The 21,730-nt window shown below is 37.9% G+C and overlaps 1 protein-coding gene across 8 annotated transcripts in view; it reads right to left on the bottom strand.

Annotated features, from left to right (window-relative positions):
* Positions 1-20,138, bottom strand: part of TANC2 (tetratricopeptide repeat, ankyrin repeat and coiled-coil containing 2) — a 283,842-nt gene extending 263,704 nt beyond the window's left edge. For 5 of the 8 annotated variants that reach the window (XR_004421261.1, XM_033089675.1, XM_033089678.1 and 2 more), the window contains exon 1: positions 19,659-20,138. The gene's annotated coding sequence lies outside the window, so the exon portion shown is untranslated. The remainder of the gene's footprint in view (positions 1-19,658) is intronic. The other 3 variants (XM_033089676.1, XM_033089680.1, XM_033089683.1) reach the window with 1 other exon arrangement.
* Positions 20,139-21,730: the final 1,592 nt, after the last annotated feature.

The following is a 21,730-nucleotide window of genomic DNA, read 5'->3' as shown; positions in this document are numbered from 1 at the left end:
CCAGAGATTTAATTATATTAGTGCAATGGTAAGAACTACTTTTTTAAAATGTCACTTTCCTAGAAGTAGACTTTTGCATAAGTAAAATAATTTCTCATAGCTTCTCTGAGATAAAGTTCAAGGAAAAGTTTACACAAAAGCCATGGCTCCTTTTCTCCATCCTGAAGGAAAGTAGAGTATTAACCTTACTTCCTTCTGTCTCTATGCCCACTTCCTGGGCATGCTGAAGAACTAGAGCTCATGCTAGTTTTGTCTCCTGAAAGAAACTTCAGAGCTGTTTCTGAGTGCTGGATTTGTAAATCTCGGCAATCTAAATCATACTCATTGAGAACCATTTTATTATTTTGCCCTATTTCTGTAGTCCTGATTGTATACCAATTTAAAAAATGTCTCTTCCTTCCCTATTTTCCTCCAAATTCCTTATTTGCCTATTTGGGCTGTAACCCAAAGCAACTGTTACTTTGCCTTAATACTTGATCTCACTGTACATCAACTAAATTTAAATTTCAAAAATCCACCTTACCCATGAACACCATTGCTATTCTCAACATACGATCAGAGAAAAACCTCATTGTAGTATGAACAAAGCTTAAGTACTGAAGAAAATCTACAAAAAAGTAATTAGACCAAGAAAGTAGGTCTAGTCTAAGACATCCTGAGAACAAAGTAATCTGATTTCTCAGATATTTGTCCCTTATCTTGCAATAAAAATTATTGTTCTCACCACACAAAAATATCACAAGTGAATCTAAAAAAGTTTTTAGTAGAGACTTACTACACTGACTATAAAAACTATGGAAGATATCAATCTTCCTTAATGTTACATCTCATTTCTACATTTTACTCTCCTTCCCGTCCCCCCAAAGACCTCACTTTCTCTCCACTGGAATGTGTATTTACTTCTTACTACATCTTCATCATCATCACAGTAGCAGATAATAGTTATTGGACACTTACTACATGACAGAAACTGTGCCGAGCACTTTAAGTGCATTCATTCATTTAACCCAAAAATCCTGAAACAAGTCTTTCACAGATGAGAAAACTGAGGCTTCAAGTGGTCAAGTAACTTGACACAAATCATACACCTAGCAAATAAAACAAGTCAGAATGTGAACTCAGATGTGTCCGTCTCCAAAACTTGTGCTTGTAACACTTCCTCCCTATAAGCTATGCTTTTCCTTAAATTTATCTTTACATCTTTAACATGTAGTTCATTGTTTGGCATGTAAAATTCAGTATTTTCTGAAAGGATAATAAGTTTAGTTTAATTATTCTATTCAAAATCCCCCACTGGGAGAGATGAAGAAATTCCCTCTATTTTTTACTGCAAACCTCTTCCCCAAACTATGATCACTGGCAGTGGAGAAAGGAGGACGAAGAGAACTTAGGCTTTTCTCCCTGTATAAATAATAATTTCTACTTGTTGTAGCATCTCCACCTATACATATGTTAAGCTCTTTGACATGTTTATAAGTAAGCTACACAAACACGTTTTAATGAACAGGCATCAGTAAGATTACAATCAACAACAACAAAATGTGGCCCAAAAAAGTACATGAAGTACCAGTATTTGCACATAAAAAATTAAAAGACTATAAAGCAAAATGAGAACTATTTTGCCAATTTGAGGACAAATTTATTCTTAATAAAAACATTTATTAAAACATCAGGTTGGTGACACTTTATAATTTGCTACATAGGTTTTTTTCCTCAAACATGCTAAAGAATATTAGTATTTAGGAATGTAGTGATTATAAATCTCAGAATACTAATCAACTTAGTAAAAGAAACCTGAAATGATCTGCTTTCTGACAATCCATAGGTTATTAAACATTAGTATATCTAATGATTAATAGAAGAGTCAGCCACAGTCTTTATGAGATGTTTGATAATCCTTGGTCCCAAAGAAGTTATTCACAGCATTCAGTTTATCTTGACTCTGATAGGAGAAGAATCTCATCATGTTTACATACGCAAAAGATCAAGCATCAGGAACCCTCTAGTACTCACTGTAATTTTTTAAACACCAATAAACTAGCCTAAAAGAACATTACATTTTATTAAAATATCTTAACTACTATTTATAGAAAATCTTTATTTAAATCAGACTGCCAAATGAATATTAAAAAGAGATCATGTAATGGAAATAGTATGGTCGTTAGACTGAGATTCACCTATGTTCATATTTTGGCTCTATCAATTACTAGCTGAATGACTCCGTACAAGTTACTTAGCCTCTCTGAACCCCCGTTCAGAGAGTTTCTCCTCTGCAACAAACATGACACCCTCTACCTTACAAGGCTGTTTTAAGGAATAAAGACGTCTGACTGCATACCACCTACCAAATGCTGAAGTTGCCTACTCTTAATTTTCACTCTCTTCCTTATTAACAAAACACTAATTTTGGATAAGGTGTGACTAAAATACCAATTTCCCAGACTCCCTTGCATCCTGTGATGGCCATGTAACCCAGTTGCAATCAATGAGATAAAAGCATGAGATTTATGAGCAAGAATTGAAGGAAAACTACTATTTTGCTGATTAAAAAAAACACTAAAATGTCTGGGGAGGAAATAGCCATCTTGCAATCCACAGCGCAAAAGCCACCCTTCGGGGCCAGCCCAGTGGCTCAGGTGGTTAGAGCTCCATGCTCCTAACTCCGAAGGCTGCCGGTTCGATTCCCACATGGGCCACTGGGCTCTCAACCACAAGGATGCCGGTTCAACTCCTCGAGTCCCACAAGGGATGGTGGGCAGCGCCCCCTGCAACTAAGATTGAACACGGCACCTTGATCTGAGCTGCCGCTTAGGTCCCGGATGGCTCAGTTGGTTGGAGTGCGTCCTCTCAACTACAAGGTTGCCGGTTCGATTCCCGCAAGGGATGATGGGCTGTGCTCCCTGCAACTAGAAAACGGCAACTGGACCTGGAGCTGAGCTGCGCCCTCCACAACTAAGATCGAAAGGACAACAACTTGACTTGGAAAAACACACCTTTCTTGACGTGGAAGTAAACACTGTTCCCCAATAAAGTCCTGTTCCCCTTCCCCAATAAAATCTTTAAAAAAAAAAAGAAAAAAGAAAAAAAAAGCCACCCTTCAAGGATACCAGAGAAGAAACATAGCAGGAAGCTCTGTCCATGATGGCATTGTGGAACTGCCATAAACCCCACCTATATGCATATTTCCTGTTATCTGAAGTTAAAAAATGTCCTATTTGATTAAGCCACTGTACATGACTTTCTGTTACATACAGCTAAACACAATCCTAACACAGTATGTAAAAGCACCTAGAAAAAGAACCCAACACCCAAAAGATCAATGAAGGCAATTATTCCACAAAACTTCTCATTTAATAAAATGTGTTCAATTATTTATCAGTAAAGTAGTGTTAAATTATTCATCAGTAAAGCAATGACACAGTGGGATGTCAACTAACACACGTTACTAAAAATGAGGTATTATAATGTATTCATTAAGATAAAAATTCTATCAGTAGATCAAAGAATGAATATTAGCTTCAATCAAGAAAGGTGTCCTTGATGAGGTAGAAAAAAGCAAAACAATGCAAATGGGTGAAAATTCTATTATCATAGCTTATTAAGTTCATTCACTAGGATTTATAGCATGGCCACACCCCAACGTGCAAGCCCTAAATGCTATGAAACAAACTATATAAATCTGAGACAGCTGTTAGAAATTAGATGGAAAATAAAGGTCCAAACAAGAAAGGGAAGGGGTAGTAAACACAACTAGAACTAAGGATTCTACATACTTCTTTTACATGTTGGGGGCTGGACATCTAATTAACATTTACAGCACATAGAAATGGTATATGGGAAACAAGGTAACAATGCGGGGTTCTGTGGTCTCATGCTCTGGTGTGGCAGTTGTGCCCTGATGGGTCTGGAAAAGATTACTCTGGCATTTCAAAGGTATGTTATCTTAGTTGCAAAAAGACAATAGACAGGCTCACTTAAGGTAAAGGTTGACCTTTGTCAGGAAGCTACAGGCGTAGGACATTACTACCTGCCATGACCCGTTTTTTAGTTAGGAATTTTTATGTTCAGACAATCGTATGTGGTTACTTACACGCTGGCCACCCTACAGCTTGTCAAGTTTATGTGACCTCTTTTTCGTCCACATAAGTATAGCACCTTCCTGAGTTCTATGAATTGTCCTAGCGAATTATCAAAACTGAGGGACTAGTGGGAAACCCTAATTCATCATCAGTTGGTCAGAAGAGAGGATGACTCCGGTAACCCCCACGCTTGTGACTGGTGTTTGCAGTGAGACTAGTCTCGTGCAGGGCTGTGTCTTTCACGTGTGAAGTTTGGCACACCTCCAAAGGTAGTAAACTTCAGAAGTCATTGCAGAGAATAAACCAGAGATACAGTCAACAGCAATACTAAGGGGTTGTAGTAAATAAAATCTGATGACGTGAGATTCAAAGCTAAAGAATTTTAGGGAAGAAAGGAGAATTATTTGAATGCTGAAAAGGAGAATAAAAAGGATATCTACTCTATCTCCAGGTTCAGTAGTAGGAGGGTTACAGGAAGAAAAAAAGGGAGGGGACATCCCTTCAGAGCGTACAAAGGGAAGAAATGTCCATAGGAGAGAAAATTCCTAGGGAACTACAAGTTCTATAGGTTGTGAGGATGAGCTGGAATCAGTGACACAAATTCCTAAAATGGAGCATCCAGTGACACAGAACCACCAAGAGATACTGGTACGTTGGAAGCCACAGACTTCGAGGACAGAGTAATCAATTTTATCAAATGGTGCTGATAGGTCAAGTAAGACAGAAACTAAGAAATGACCACTGGATCAAGCAACGTGAAAGCCCCTGATGACCAGACCGTAACAAGCAGTTTCAGTGAAATGGTGGGAGAGAAAGCCTGGTTGGAATGGGTCTAAAAAAGAATGGAGAGCTGACTTTTCAGCACTCTGGAAATAAATTAAAAGCGTACAACAAACAAACAAGTATTTATTCAAACAAACTACTTAACAATAGGTAAGAACAATAAAAGCCTGTAGCATATTTGCCTGGGGTTACTTTCATTCTCCCCAATCTAGCCCCCAACAAGCAGGCATTCCACGCAGGTGAGGCAGACCCAAACTAGCATCTTTGCTGCTACTGCCGAACAGGACTCAACCTGTAGCACTTCCAGTTAAAGTAGCCGTTCAATGGCAAGTGAACAGGAGAGCCAGCATTTCCACCAGCCTGAGGTTATAGACCTATTTGGAGCAAGTGATGGGCTTATGGACTATTTGGGGATTTAACAGGAAGTTCCAGGTGGTAAGAGCCATTGAGATAATGATTTTTTTATTGTATCAAGACAAGTCAATGGAAGAAAGAATAATTTTTCCAATAAATGGTGTTGGAGCAATTGGATATTCATATGCAAAAAAATAAATAAACTTAGATTCTTACCTCACACCATATATAAAAAGTAACAAAAATGGATCACAAACAAAGCAATTCCACTCCTAGGAATATATATCCAAGAGAAATTAAAACATATACCCATATCAAGGCCTATAAATGAATGTCTATAGCAACATTATTCATAAAAGCCCCCAACTGTAAACACTATAAGTGTCCATTATTTTGTGAATGGATAAGCAAAATTTTGTGTACCCATACAATGGAATACTGTTCAGCAATAAAAGGGCATGAAATACTGGTACGTGCTCAACATGGATTAACCTCAAAAATATTATGCTAAGGAATGAAGACAGAAACAAAAAAGTGCATGTTAAGGAAATAAAACAAAACTACATATTGTATGATTCCATTTATATGAATGTCCAAAGACCAATTTATAGAAATGGAAAGCAGATCAGTGGTTGCCTAGAGCTGGGGTTGGGAATAAGGACTGAATATAAACGGGCTGAAGAAATTTGGGGGGGGGGGTGATGGAAATGTTGCAAAACGAGATTGTGGTGATGACTGCACAACTCTATAAATTTATCAATAATCGTTGAACTGTACTCTTACAATGGGTGAATTTTGTGATATGTAAATTATTACTATCTCAAAGCTGTGAGAGAGAGTTGCATAAGGTGAACAAAGATAACTTTTGCAGATTGGTATAAATAAGACAAGAAATGGGGTGGTAGCTGGAAGGAAAAGTAAGAGAGTCAAGAGAGGATTTCTTTAAGATAAAAAAAAACAAAAAACTTACAGTTGACAACGACCCAGAAAAGCAGAAACGGGGAAGAAATGCAGGAAGAATGTCCTTGAGAAGAAGAGAAAGAGTGAACTCTAATGGACAACTGGTGGGAATGGCCTTCAGCAGACGAAAAGACAGTTAATTCACAATAACTAGTAAAGATAGGAAGATTGTTTCTATTTTCTTAGTAAAAGAGAAAGCAAGGTCATCAGGTGAAAGAAAGGATGGATAAGGAGATACTGAAGATTTTAGTGCAAGGGAAAGATACGATCACCTAAGCAAATGGGAGTGTGAAAGAACTAGAGTAATACTGTAGGACAGCTTGGCAGCACTAAACAGTGAATTTAAAGTCACTGAGTACTAGCCAAGAATTTAAAGTCAACATAGTTGTTCTGCTCCAGCTATAATCAGCTACAAGTGTACAGGTGTAAAACAGGTACAGTTGGTTTTAATCAGGGTTGGATTTTGCCAGGAAAGACCAACCAAGAGAGAAAGATCAAGGGGAGTCAGGGTAAATGCAGGAGAGCAAATGTAATAACGGACTACGGGAATTCAGCTAGTTAGAAAAGGAAGTGAGGATATGAATGCATTGAGGAAAAGTGAAAAGGTGGCAAATTAAAAGGTCCCAGTGAATCAAAGAATTAAGATTGTTGGATAATACAAAAAGTGAGACAGAAAAACTAAAGGTGGTAGTTGGAGAGTGAAATTCCAGAAATTTACATTATAAAAAGTGGTATTAATAGTTACTGTGTTTCCCTGAAAATAAGACCTGGCTGGACAATCAGCTCTAATGCGTCTTTTGGAGCAAAAATTAATATAAGACCCGGTATTATACTATATTATATTACATTATAATATATAAGACCACGTCTTTTATTAATTATTGCTCCAAAAGACGTACTGGAGCTCATTGTCTGGCCAGGTCTTATTTTTGGGGAAACACAGTATTGGTAATAACAAGTTCCAGGGCAGTGACTCTCAATTCCAGCTGCACACTAAACTCACCTTGGAAAACTTAAAAACATCCCAAGCCATATCTTAGACTAACCAAATCAGAATCTCTGGGAGTGATTCCCAGGCATCTGTAGTTTTTCAAAGCTCCCCAGTTACTGCAGCTGCACTACATAGGACATGCCATAGAAGCGAAAGACAGATCAGCAGAGAAGAAGTCAAGAGGCCAGAATGTCCAGGAGGATCATCTCTATGGATACTGAAATCACCAATTACAACTGGAGAAGTAGAAGAGTAGCAGTGAATCCAGAAGAAATCTAGAAGCAACTATGAGAAAGCAAAGAGAACACTTAAACCAACTCAATATGTAGGAGGAGCCACCACTTAAGAACTCTTCAGGGAAGAGCTAAGTTTCAGTTAGAGAAAGAAGGTTAGAGAAGAGGTTAACGATAAAAAAAAGAGTTTTGCAGATGACTGGCAGTGAGCCAGAAGGGTTTCACGATCATAAAGGGTGAAAACTGGGATCAGAGAAGAGAGATGTAGTAAAGAGAAAGTCCAGACAAAACTACTGGAGGAGAATAAGGCCAAGAAGTCTCAGAAAGCAAGCTGCCATATTTATTAACAACACACAAAAACAACAAAAGAAAAAGCTCTGTGAAGTTAGAAAAAGCTTTCCTGAACCCAGCCACATTCCAAAAGATTTTTTAAAACTAAACTAATTTCAAACAAAAATGACTCACAGAAAAATATCAATGTCAATCCCATACAAAATTATAAGAAAAGAGAGAGAGAAGGAGCAGATTAACATCCCCACAGACAATGAAAGCATGCCAGAAAGACATGCCGACATAACAGATCAAAACTGTAACACGCTTTTTCAAAATGAGCTTAAAGATCTTAAGAAAATGACACAAGACATGAAAGAACAGATGTAACAATTATACAAAGTCATGAGAGATGACATTAACCAAGGAAAGAATTTTTAAAAAAAAGGAAAGAATCATTCCAGAAATGAATACAACAGTGAATAAAAACAGATAATCCCTTAAGAAAAATAAAGGTAAAAAAGAGAAAATTTTGTCATTCAAAAAGAGATAAAAGAATTTGAGAGAAAGTGATAACACTAACGACAAAGATTGAATATACAGATAATAGGAACCCCCCCCAAAGAAGAAAGTCAAAACAAAGAGTAAAAACAATTTTAAAAAACTTTCCTGAAATAAGAAAATATTTCAAACTACTTTTTGAAACAGCACAATGTGTAACTGAGACTATCGACTCAGAATGACCAAAATGATTTTACTATTACTATTATTAAACGTTAAGCATAAGGAAAATAAAAATGGGGCCAGAGTGGGAGAAATAAAGAACTATACAGAAAGGAATTAAAGTCCAAGAAATGAGAAATGAACTGGCAGAATTAGGTATCTCACGATATAAAAGGGATAAAGTGCATGATGAGATTAGATCTGATAATGTCAGGGTACATTAAGGGTGGCACGATTGTGCAGAAGATAAAGAACCAGTTACTTGTAAAGAAAGGAGAATCAGACTGGCATCAGACTTATCTATTGCACAAGAAGCTTGAAGACAGTGGTATAAAGTGTATATACTATACGGGGAAAAAATGTATTATAAATCAAGAACTATATCCAACCAGGATATCATTCAATGATCAAGATAAAAGAAAAGCATCTTCACTCAAGCAAGGATTCAGAAATTATACCATATATACTCTGAGGAAATTAATGCAAATTTTTATCTAATACTTTTCTGGCATCTATTAAGATAGTTATTGGTCTCTTTTGTCCAATCTCCACCACTCCCAGAGTTGCAGCTGGCAGTACAGATACGGCCAAATCCAAGAATATCATATACAACCAGTCCTAGAAATGGCTTCAAGAAACTTAGATCGCAAGGAATGCACATTTTGCCAACAAGCACAGTAAGAAAGACCTCAAAAAAGACTCAGGCCAATGTTTCCAAGGCAATGAGCATCTGAACAGAGGCCAACGAGGTTCTCATTAAGCTCAAGGTAATCAACTATAACATCTTAAAAGGTGCCAGCCCCTATCATCCATTCCAGTCTCTGGAAGTATGCTTATTTCCACTGTCCAGGTACCAGGCTTTGCAATGAGACTAAGGTCAAAGCCAAGGTACAGGCCCCCACAAAGTCCCCCACAAAGACTCCAGAAAAAAGGCTTTTGTCTATCAACTTTGAGGATCAAAGATCTGTACATTTAGATTACTGTCCACATGGGCAGGCATCTCCCTATGCTATCGATATAATACAAAGTCCCCCAATTCACCTCAAAAAAGAGAGATAATCATATACTTTTATCTTGTAATTTGCTAATATAATAACGTTAATATTTAACTGTGCTTGCTTTCCTAGAATAAACTGTACTTGATGATGATCTTTTAAATTCACTGCTGGATTTATTTTGCTAATATTTTATATAAAATGTTTTCTTCTCTGGTAATGAGTAAAACTTGACTAATTTTTATAATAGCAAAAAAAATATGAAAACAATCTTAACATCCATTAGTTGGGGAAGAACAGAATAAATTACGGTGCAGTATGCTATGGAATGTTTCTCAGTTGTTTTAAATAATTAGAGTTCCATTTACTAAACTGGAAAGATAGCCAAGATATATTTTTAAATGAATAAAGCAAGTTACAAAAAGCCTGCATGTGTGTGTATATTTTGAACTAAGAAAATGATGTTGAAAAATACTCAAAGTGTTGGTTAACATTGACTACCCAAGGAGTAAAAGTGAAGAAAGGAAAGACCTGAGGGGAGAGAAAAACATTAACTTTTTCTTTACTCACCCCTACTTTGTTTATTTTAGTGGATGCAAGCAGAGTATTACTTTTTAAATTTTTTTAAAAGGTAAAATGGGGAGTGAGAGTAACTGGGAAACACCAGTTATCTATTATAAGTAATGACAATTGACATGTGTTGACAAATTAATAAATGGCCACCTTTAGCCATTTTTAGTCAAAGACAAAAGAGAATTAAATTATATAAAGCATGGAGAGGAATCATAAAGTTCATTTATTTAAAAACACAAAATCCAGTCTGGAGCCAAAGGTACATATCGGTGGTTTTTCCCAAATGAATTAAAGCAAGATGCCATCAGAAGGCACTAATTTTTATTTTATAACTAGCACAAATGTGTCAGTCCATGGATATTATGACAACTAAGAGTAAAACTAACAGATAGTGAGTCAAGTCCATTTAAAGAAACATATTCAATGAATAATTGTATAGATCATACATAGATTAGCAGAAATGCAAAAAATGTTACAGAAATAATTGAAGCTTGGGGAAAAAATGAGATTTTGAATAGCTTGTTATCTATCGTACTAAAGAAAGAGGGGCAAACTCTTTCTAGTGTATTATTTTACACTGTAAATAGACAAGTCCTTTTTATTAAGTAAATCACAAAAGAAAACCAACTACCTCTACCTTGACTGATGGTTACATACAAATTTTTTTGAAAAGAAAAATTACAAAAAGCTGTCAACATGGAGTATAGAGGGCAAGGGGATAAAGATATCACACGCAGAAAGTTCCAGTTTTTCACAAAAGTGAGAGATGTTTGTAAAAGTTGAAAATGTTTACATGATTGGATTGAAAAAAATTTTTTGTCACAGAGTTCGTCATTTCAAGAAATGCTATGGTTTGCTATTTTATAGAGATTAAAAATTAATTTTTTGTCAAGTTTGTAGTGCTTAAAGAGAAACAGTTCAAAAAAATACATTCTAGGAGTCTTCCCAACAGCATCGTTCTCCTAAAAGTTTCTATTTTTAAGTTTATGGTTATTCAAGAACTCTTTTTCTCAGCTCTCATCAAATCCTTCACAAAAGAAAATTTCAGGATACAAATGAAATTGATCAGCAGCCAAATTACCATAGGTTTTTTTTAAAATGCCCTGCAAGGCTGTACAGGAGAGCAAGACAAGATAAGGAAAAGCTGGATTGACGAAGCTAGTAAAAATAACGGGGAGGAGCTATTCATCAAAAAAGAGAAATCCAGGACACTTTCCAAAGCCTAAGAAAAATTACCACTTATTAAGTACCAAACACTGTCCTAAGGATTTTCACTGGCATTGTTTCATTTCATCATCATTAAAACCCTGCAAGATAGGTTTTAGTCTATTATAAGTGACAGCAATAATTCAAACCTGTTTTTGTAATTCAAAAACTCACAAATTCATGTACTATCTGCCATACAATGTGTCTCATGATAGTAGAATTTCAAAAGCTTCTCACAACTGAACAGTACTGTCATCCTGTAATATAGGAATGTCTCAACAACAATTTCCAAAGGAAGTCTCTCTTCCTCTTCAAAAAGCCCTGAAAAGGAAGAGCTAAGATTCTCTGATGCTGAAGCAGGATTTGCCTGTATCGTATGTCTTCATGCCACATGTCTACTAAAGCTAATTACCTTCATTCACCCTAATTCACAATCCTGGAATCCCTACAGGATTCCATGGAATTTGAATAGAAATAGAATTATAGAGTATAACAAATACCTATCAAGCTTCGATAGCCTGACTAGTTTTGGCTTATCAAATTTCAGCAACTAGAGCTAGAAACTGTGGGACCCCACAACACAAGATTAGGGAACAAAGAGCTAAGAAAAGACTTCTTTCATTTAGGCAGAGGGAATTTACTAAGATCTGAGGCAGAGTCCCCATGCCTAAAATGATTAAATCACAATATCTACATACTCACGTCCATTTCCAAGTTTAATAACTAATTATTCTACTTATAAGGCTGGAATCCATAGGTAAGGAAAGGGGATTTCCATGACAATAAAAAGCTGGTGTCATATTTGTTCATGTTGTCAATTTCTATAATCAGGTATGTCATCTGATATAATCAGACATGATAATGCAAGCACGGTATTACAGAGAAGGAAATGAGCATGGCTACCTGGCTGAAACATATCTGTTTGAATAACAAAAGTTTTCCATTTTTATTGTTTATATACTTTGTGAATTTTATGTCTGTAATACTTGCTTTTATAAAAAGGAATATATAAATCAGTTTTCCTTTTCATAATATCTTTGCCACCTAAAGAAAACAAAAAAACTTATCAACATAGGCCAGTGAAACCAGGAAAATGACAAACTTTAATACATTATTTTTAACTATATTTGTCCCAGAAATAGCATGAGTATCTAGGACACAAAATTCTAAATTAAAATTTTAAGCTTTTGTTTAAGAAAGTGTATGAAATGTCCACCTGAAAAACTACAGCAGTAAGTGTAACTTACACATAGTAGGTAGTCAACATTTAAGTGAATGATTTAATATTAATACACTGCATAAAAATCCAATTTTTCCAACATAACTAATCTAACAATTCATATTCCTTAAAAGTAATGTGTCTGTATAACAAACTAATATACAAAAACTGGACTTTTTTCATATAACAATGATCTTTTTTTTATGCAAAATATGTATGAGAGACTGAGACTGAGCAAACAAAGAAAAATGTTCTCTTATATGGTATGCTCCAAACCTCTCTCCTTGGGATACCTCTTCCAAGAAAACAGAATAAGATTGAATAATACACTTTGTCAGATACTTCTTCAGGGTTAGACATAATATGGTGCCGTAAGGAGGTACAACAGGGGCCCTCTATCAGATAAATAGCTAGTAAGCTAAAGTGGCCAATCTTTTCTCAGTAAACAGAAGCAATTATGCCCTGCAGAGGCCTTCAACAGACACAGTTGGTCGGTCTCCAACTCATGACATTCAATGAACATTTAATGAGAACAGACTATATGATAGACCAAGAACTGGTAAACTTTATCTGTAAAGGGCTAGACAGTAAATACATATTTAGACTTTTCTGGCCATATGGTCTCTATTGCAACCACCCAACTCTACTATTGTACCCAGAAAACAGCCATAGCCGATATGTAAATGAGTAAGCATGGCTATATTCCAATAAAACTTTCTTTATGGCCACTGAAATTAGAATTTCCTATAATTTTCACATGTCACAAAGCATTATTATTCTTTTGATATTTTTCAACCATTTAGAAATGTAAAAACCATTCTTAGCTTGCAGACCATACAAAAACATGCTGGGCTGCATCTGGCCCATAGGCTAGATTTTGCCAACCTCTGTAACATACAATGAAAATAATTCAGCTAAAGTTCACACAGAAAACCTTCTAATCGTTCTCCCTTCACCCTAGTAAATATAAAAAAATAACAAAATCTAGTTTACCTTTAGAGTTAGTTTTAATTATAGTCTAGGAGTTACTCTGAATATTATTCTAGATGGGGTGTGCATCTACATATATTTCTCTACACATACCTCCTGATGCCTAGAATGTTCTCTAATTCCTCAATAACAGATGAGGTTTCAAAGGCATAACTCAGATAACTGTCAACCATCTTTATTGAATAAGTAGACAATGAACACCTACTATGTACTAACTACACTGATATTGAAAATAAAAGACGAAAAGCCATAATGACTGCTTTCAATCTCACAGACTCGTGATAAGACATATAAATAATTAAAATATGATCTGACAATTACTATAATGCTCATATTTAACAGGTGCAATGGGACAATAGATAGAAAATGGCATGCCCAAGCCCACCCAGAAAAGCAGGCAAAACCTTCTTCACTTAAAAGTTACTACTTGTGGGCGGCCGGATGGCTCAGTTGGTTAGAGCACGAGCTCTTAACAACAGGGTTGCCAGTTCAATTCCCACAGGGGCCAAAGAGCTGTGCCCTCTACAACTAGATGGAAGGACAATGACTGATGGGTGCCGGAAAAACACACTGTGCTCCAATAAAAAATAAAGTCACTACTTGTGCCAAGACATGAAGGCTGAAGGCTGAGGAGCCGTTTGCCCAAAGAACAAGAGGGGAGAGGAATATTCCATGCAGAGAGAATTGCCTATATAAAGGTATGGAAAGGTAAGAGAGTATTACATATAGAAAGAACCACAAGTAGTTTAGTATTGCTGAAACATAACTTTGAAGAAGAGTGGCAGGCAATGAGTCTAAAGAGAAGGCAGGGATCAGATCATGAAGGACCTTACGTGGTTTGCTAAAGTTTCCATTTTACCCATTAAGTGATGAGGAACCACAGCAAAATTCTGAAGAAAAGAGTGACAAGATCAGATGACCATGTTAGAAAGATCACTCTGGCAGCAAAGCTCTGTGAAAATTAACTAATAAACAGAATCCTCATTTAAAATGGAGTCTGGAAGGAAGAATTCTCACGCTGGAGTCACTCAACACACATTAGTGACGCCAACGGAAGAGACACACTCGTACCTTGTATCTTCGTTAATGTAATACCACAGCAGCATAAAGAAAAGATTCCTCCTTACCCAGTAACAGTTCAGCCAATGGGAGACTATCATAACTGAGCCAATGAAGTCACTGTACATCCAATTTTCCTCCAATGGACTCTTTGTTTATAAGAGCACGCCCCAGTCCATAAAAGAGCGGTCCTCCCCTTTGTTTCTCTGGACTTGCTTGTGGGAGGCCATTAGACCACGTGTACCCAGTTGCAAGTCTTTGTTTTTCCCTGAATAAACCCTCTCTATCTGTTTAATGTCAACAGTACCTATGAAAGAAAGGTACATAAATTTGACATAAACAGTAAAGATGTCTACTGGGCAATTAGATTATTAAAAAACACACCAACCAACGAGATTACTTACTATAAGGCAACTACTCAGTTTAAATGACTGATATCAAAATTTCTCAGGTTCTGATTTTTTAAAAAAGGAGTTTGAAAGGTAGGATACGCCATGCACTGAATAAAGGCAGAAACTGATATTATGGAGAAGAAAAGGGTAAAAGAAAGGGCATGATTAAGACTGACACCAATTTATTTTGTCTCTTAAACTTATCTTCAACTATTGTTAAACTGACCTTCCACTATTCAAGGACTAACAGAAGCAGATCATAACCTATTTCTGTGATATGGCCCATATAAAAGCAACTAGCTGATACCTATAACATCCACAAACACAGCTTTAAAAAGATTTATAAAGATTTTTAAAAATAAAATAAACAATTAATAAATTTGTTTACATAAATAATTATAGTATCATAATTACTTACTTAGAACTTTCTGGAATAAAGATCCCAACCAGAAACTTTTTTCACTTATTGCATCCTCAACCTGCTCTAGCTTTTTAAAACTCAGGCCCCAAATTTCTTGTCCTTCATCTAATATTACCTTGAATCTTAAACACTTTTAGAGGAAAATATCCTCTACAAGAAAGAAAAAGGACCATTGGGTGGGAAAATATAGCTGTAAGTCTTTAATCTCTCCCTTTTAACCTATTTTTCTCCACAAATTTTTAAAGAGACTCATCAAGGACATGCACTCTCTGTCACCACACACATTATCTCCTTAACAATCTTCATCTAATACAAATTACTACAAAAGATGCTATTCAAATAGACCAAGTAATAGTTTTCATGGTATTATAACAAAGACTATTTTACTTATACAGTATATTCAAAGGAAATTGATGACTACCGGCACTCAGCAGGTATGACAATGCCGTTTCAACTCATTCAGAGAAAGAAAGAAAAAAGTCCAAATGAAATCATTAAACTAGCTTCCAAGCTATTTTACAATATTTGTTACTTTGGCCAAACTAGTGCTAGAAAAGTAAACAGCATTCTGCAACAGCTTATTCTAGCTCGTGGAAATAAAATCTGGGTACCATCAGTAAAAATATTTCAGCTAACATTGGTGAATCTGTGTAAATACAATCCAATATAACTCAACTAGTGTGCCCAATCAGTGTATCTCAAAGATTCGATTTTAATTCTATTTTAACAGGAAGAAATATGACAAGGAGAGAACTGTGATGCATTTCTTTTATGTACACTTGTTCTACTTTATATCTAATCAATACCAACTACCCTAATATTCTCCTTTTGGAACTGCTCGTTTAGTATATTGCTTTCTAGGCCTACTTCCTTCTCCATTCAAAATAATGTACACATAGAGTCAATTCAGAAAACACTCAAAAAGCAAACACATTTATGGGGAAGAGGGGAAAAGCTAGAGAGCTAGCATCGGACAGTCAGGAATCAATGATGGAAGAGGGAAATAATCTAATGTTTAACAATGTTAGTAAAACTTTATGATAAAGATGCAAACAACAAATTAAGTTTCGTAAGTGAGGTATGCTAAAATGAACTATCAACCAACATAAATACAGAGCATGATCTGAGCCTGACGATTTATTCAATATACTAAAGCTATAAACACATCCTGAATGTCTTAGCCATAATCAGTAGATTATATTGAATCCCCTTATCAACAAATGTATATAAAAATGAAGGACATGCTTGATTACATGACATATGTAACTCACAGAATGGCAGAAAGTTTGCCAAGAGAAGGAAATTGTTACAAGTGTAGGAGGTGACATTCCATTTCTTAAACTGAGTTGAATGTGTATAAATGTTGGCTACATTGTTATTCTTTATATTTTATATATTTTAAAATGTCATTTCATATGTAGTTAATACTTATGAAACAATGTTTAAGTGTGAGAAAATCTGAGCAAACGACGGAAGTGAAATGTACATATGCATCCAATCCATTTTTGTTAATTACTTTTAAAAATAAAATAGAGGTCATAAAACTGAGTGGTAGAAAAAAAAAACAGAAAATTTCTCCTTAATTTTCCTGGAGAAAATTAGCAGTAAAAATTTACTGGTGCTTCTAAAGAGATAGTACACACACACACACACACACACACACACACACACACAGACCCCAAACTACTTGAAGGTAACTTTCTACCTCTAAAGTTTTCCCCAAAGCCAAATATTTCCCTAACCACATAAAAAGTACTGATACTCCTCTACTCATAATCCCAGAAATAAATTTAAAAAGAGAAATAATATTCTAAAAGAGAAATAAATTCTTTTAGAGAAATATTTCTCTAAAAGAGAAATAAATTCTAAAGAGAAATATTCACATTGTATTTTTTGGTTTATTTGTAGGCTTAACATTTATGTGTCTTACTACTTACTTAGGTTTATACACATCTGTAGTATTTGCTTTATGATGGGAACCTGCATTTTAATGTGTGTCAACACTAATTTGATTGGGAGGGTAATACAGTATACTGGTGAAGAGCACAGAATATGGAGCCAGAGTTCCTGAGTTGAAACTCAGCTCTTCAACTTGCTAGCTAAATCATCTTGGGCAAGTTATTTAACATCTCTGTGTTTTAGTTTCTTAATCGTAAAATGGAAATAACAGTACATACCTCATTGGCTAATGAAATTGATTAAAACATGTATAACACGTCTAGTACAGAGCAGGTGCTATGTACGGATGAGGTAGTACTACTAGTACTACTTCTGGTAATGGTACTGCACCATATTCCGGAATATTGAAAATATTTTTAGCAATTTGAATTATTGACTAAAATTAGATACTATTAAAAATAGACATTAAATCTGAAGACTGATTAACAGTAAGTTAAAAGCCCTGCAACTATGAAAAAAATAGGTGATTAATAAATGTACATAATCACTCCATCAAGAACAATCTAAGGAGAGTGGCTTCCTGAAGTGCAACTATCAATTTCTTCCCTTACACAAGGGGGCAGTGATAACAAGAAAAGAATGGGGCTCTGCAACACCTCTTCCTACAGACAGTAGGGGGTGGCAGTACATATGGCTTACAGTCAGAACAAAACAGGAAGACCCAACAGAACTGCTCTTTATTCTCTCTGGCCTTCTCCTCTCCACTTTAGCCCCAACATAGCCGCTAGGTGAGGGATATATCCACAGAAAAGACCAAAACCCAAAATTAATCACCAAGGAAAATCCAGTTTTGTCTTTGAAGCAAAATGATATCTCAATGGCTGAATTTGGATCTAGGAGGAAGCCAATCACTGTGAATTTTCCGATTCTGGCAAATTACTTACTATTCTTATTGTAAGAACAACATTCAGGCAAGTACTTCAATTTCTCTACAAGAATTAAAGCATATTAATAAAACACTGAAATCTATCAATACTTAACCATATCCTAATGAACACATCCAGATATTTCTGCTTGTTTCATAGTATATAGACAGTAATTGAATGTATACATATAAGTTACATTAAATAGCTCATGGAGCTAGCTGTCTTTTGTTACTTCAGAAATTCTAGCTATGTTCCGACAATCCTCTCAAAACACGTATGTTCTCCTTAAATGGAAGTTACAATGTTTTGCAGCATGTGGGTAATAGCAGATAGAAAGATAGATAGATAGATAGATAGATAGATAGATAGATATAGATATTTAATATTTTATTTTTTGAGCTCACATTCTGAAGATGATCTACCTGAGAAATGATGCAAGAAGCACTTCACTGACAGAAACCATATTGTTGCTTTTTATTCCACATTTACTGTATTCCATTTTTCCCCCTTTCTTGCCACCCCAACCCCAAGAACATGCAAGAAAATATCACTACTGTCATTCACTGTAATTAACCATTGCAATTACTTTTGGCTCCAACCCCTCAAAACGCCTGAAAATTTATCCCTTTTGTTCACCATATTGTTTTTGTTTTCCTCATTCCAGATATTTTCACCTGTGTAAAAATGAAGAAAGCGATACATCAAAAATTTTCCCTTTGCCTAATTATCTTCAACTTAGAATTATGGTCAAGATGGGGTGGGGAGAGATTTGTATGTTTGTTTTTTTCTTTTCTGGGAGAGGAGCAGAGAGTGAAAGACACCCAAAACATCAAATCTTCTTCATGTTAATTATCACTGTTTATGTTCTGTGATAAACATTTTAAACATTCCACACCTGGAATAGAAGACAGGATACAATTGTATCAGTGCTCTACATGCTGATGTCAAAACCTGGAATTATTTTCGCCCTATTTTTTTCACAACCAGACACAATTTGCTTTTTCCTTTCAGGTGGGTACTAGCTCTATCTCAAAAAATTGCGTATCATAGTTCCTCTCGATTTCCTCTGATAAAATATCTAGCAATGAGCCTTATTAATCCTTTCTTACACTACGCCTCCTTTCCCAGGGGAATTATCAGTATCACTAATAACATTTCCACCATGAATTTCAATGCCACACAGGCCAACCCACCCTGTGCCTTACCTGGCACATTTCACAACTACTTTTATGCTGCATTCTGGGGGCACATTTTGCAACTCGTTCTGCACCACATTCCCTGCCACGTTTAGCAATCTGCTTCGCATCTCATCCTGGGTCCCCGTCATCCGGAGACTCTGTCGGTACCAAATTCCATGACACCTTCGGTGACACCGAAGTGACCGACCCCAGACCCACCTAAAGCCACCTTAAGTGCCACATTTGGAGCCAACCTTCCCCACGCCTTGGACACCGGAGGCACTTCGCTGCTCATTTGGCTGTCTCCCCGCTCGCTCCCGCCCCTCTCCCTGGAGCCGAGGCGTTGGAGATGAACGCCCCTGTCACTGAAGCGACCTTTCCTTCCCCGGCTCCCCCGGGTCTCTTACCTGCCGCTCTGAGGGGCTCGCTGCACCTCGGGGTCAAGCCCCAGTCCCCGGGGTCTTCTAGGAAAACTGCGCCGCCCGCCGGCGCCGCCCGTGATTCCCAGAGCACCTCGCTGCGTCCCGACGCCCGCGGTGGGTCTGCGCCCGGGAAAGGCGCGGCGGGGCCTCGAGGCCGGCGAGCACAACCCGCGGCGGTCCTCCTGTCAGTGGCGGCGCGGTTGCAGGATCTCGCCCCTTAGCGCAGCAGCAGCAGCGGCGGCGGCGGCGGCAGCGGCGGCGGGCGCCTCGCTCCGCCTCGCGCGCGGTACAGCCGGGAGGTGAGCGCGAGGGGGATGGGAACGGGGGCGGGGCCGCCCGGAGGAGGCGCAGAGGGCGGCGGCGGGAGGGCAGCGCCTGCGGCCTCGGGCCCGGCGCTCAGTGGGCTCGCAGCTTCCCCCTCCCGACGGGCGGCTCGCGTGAGGCGGCTATGCCAGCGGGCCTCGCCGGAGCAGCGCGCCCAGCAACCCGTGCCCGACCGGCCGCTCGCTAGCGCCGCCGCCGCGCCGGGGGCGTCGCACCCTTCGAGGCCGCCCGCAGCCCCGCCCCCTCCGGACTGGAGTGGGGAGGGGCGGGAGCGCGGAGGGAGCGCGCGTGCGTGAGGGCGCGTGCGTGGTGGAGCGCGCGCGCCCGCGCCCCCGCCCCCTCCACAGTTTGGGGTGGGGAGCTACTAGGAAAGAGCGCAGACCGAACCCTTTGCTGGGCTGGGAGGTTGGGCACTGGCTTTGCCGCTCTGTGAGGTCTGGGCATTTCTTGTTCCCTCAGGGAGCTGTTACTGGTGGGGTCGTAGGCAATTAGTGGGGAAGAGGGGAGGAAGCTCAATAGCAGACAAGGCCCTAGTCGGCTCCGCCTCCAGAGGTGATGTCACTCTCGAGGTGCTGCTGCTGTCACGTGCGCCCACTTCTGGGCCTGTCCTGCTTTGATGGCCAGAACGTTCCTGTAGATGTCGCCCACTTCGGTCACCTTAAGCACGTATCACTCCTAGAATCATCGAACCCTACGAATGTCAGTTATTCCTTCCCAATGCGCAATTCTAGAATGTAGACTGCTTCAAAATGCCACTGTTCACTAAGGTGGGAATCGGAATGAAGTGGAAAACCTGCAATGGGTGGGAAAGAAGTAGTGGAGAGGGAAAAGAGAGAAGGGAGGCTGTTATCTATAATAATTGCTGAAAATTCACCAACCACAACTTGAGAGCCTGAGGTGAAGTTGTGATGCTGCTGCTCTCACTCCCTGGTTGGACAAGAAATAAAGTGGTTTTAAAAGCCAATGGGCAAAGCACAGAAAGCCACCACATTAAAGCCTCCTTGACGGTCATTTCTCTCTCTACCCTCTACCTAGATCGTCTTCTCCTTTACTCTTCCTTTCCCTTGCATCATAAAACAGCAAGTCAACTGTGGAAGACATCTGAACATAAATTTTTTCCTGTGCTATGAAATGATGCAAAGCAATCACTATTACATGCCCTGCCTGGCTAGTCTTTCTTTCCATAAACTGAGAGAACCTTTCATGGTCAACCATTTCCTAATGAGATGCCATGATTGGAAATAGATGCACCAAATTACTTCAGTCAAGGAACCTGTGTCTGGGGGGTTTCTTAAAGAGGTTGGTTTGTTTGATAACAGACCTTTGACTCTACTTCATCCAGGAGTTTCTTTGGTTTTTTAAAAATTAGCATTAATTTCAGAATATACAAGAAATTGAATACAAAGTCAACAGCTAGTCTCTACAGTGAGTGCTTGAAAAGTTAGAGCTAGAGCAGCTTTGAATGCTACAGCTAAAATGGTAAAGTGAAGGAGTGGCATATGGAATCTTTGGGTGATAACTCCAAAAAGTTAGATTACTCTCAAATCAATCTATGGTGATAGAGACAGAGTATTGATTTCTTATGGGGGAATTAACTGAGAGGGGCAGGAGGGAGTATTCTGGGTTGCTGGAAATGTTCAATATCTTGACTTAGTTCTTGATTACAAAGGTTAATATATGTGCAAAAATATTTGTGTATCTTTATCTCAGTTTTTGATCATCACACAAAGAGG

The sequence above is a fragment of the Rhinolophus ferrumequinum genome, chromosome 21, assembly GCF_004115265.2.
Source record: "Rhinolophus ferrumequinum isolate MPI-CBG mRhiFer1 chromosome 21, mRhiFer1_v1.p, whole genome shotgun sequence".
Lineage (NCBI taxonomy): Eukaryota > Metazoa > Chordata > Mammalia > Chiroptera > Rhinolophidae > Rhinolophus > Rhinolophus ferrumequinum.
The sequence above is the reverse complement of the archived record's forward strand: the minus strand, read 5'-3'. Positions and strand labels throughout refer to the sequence as shown.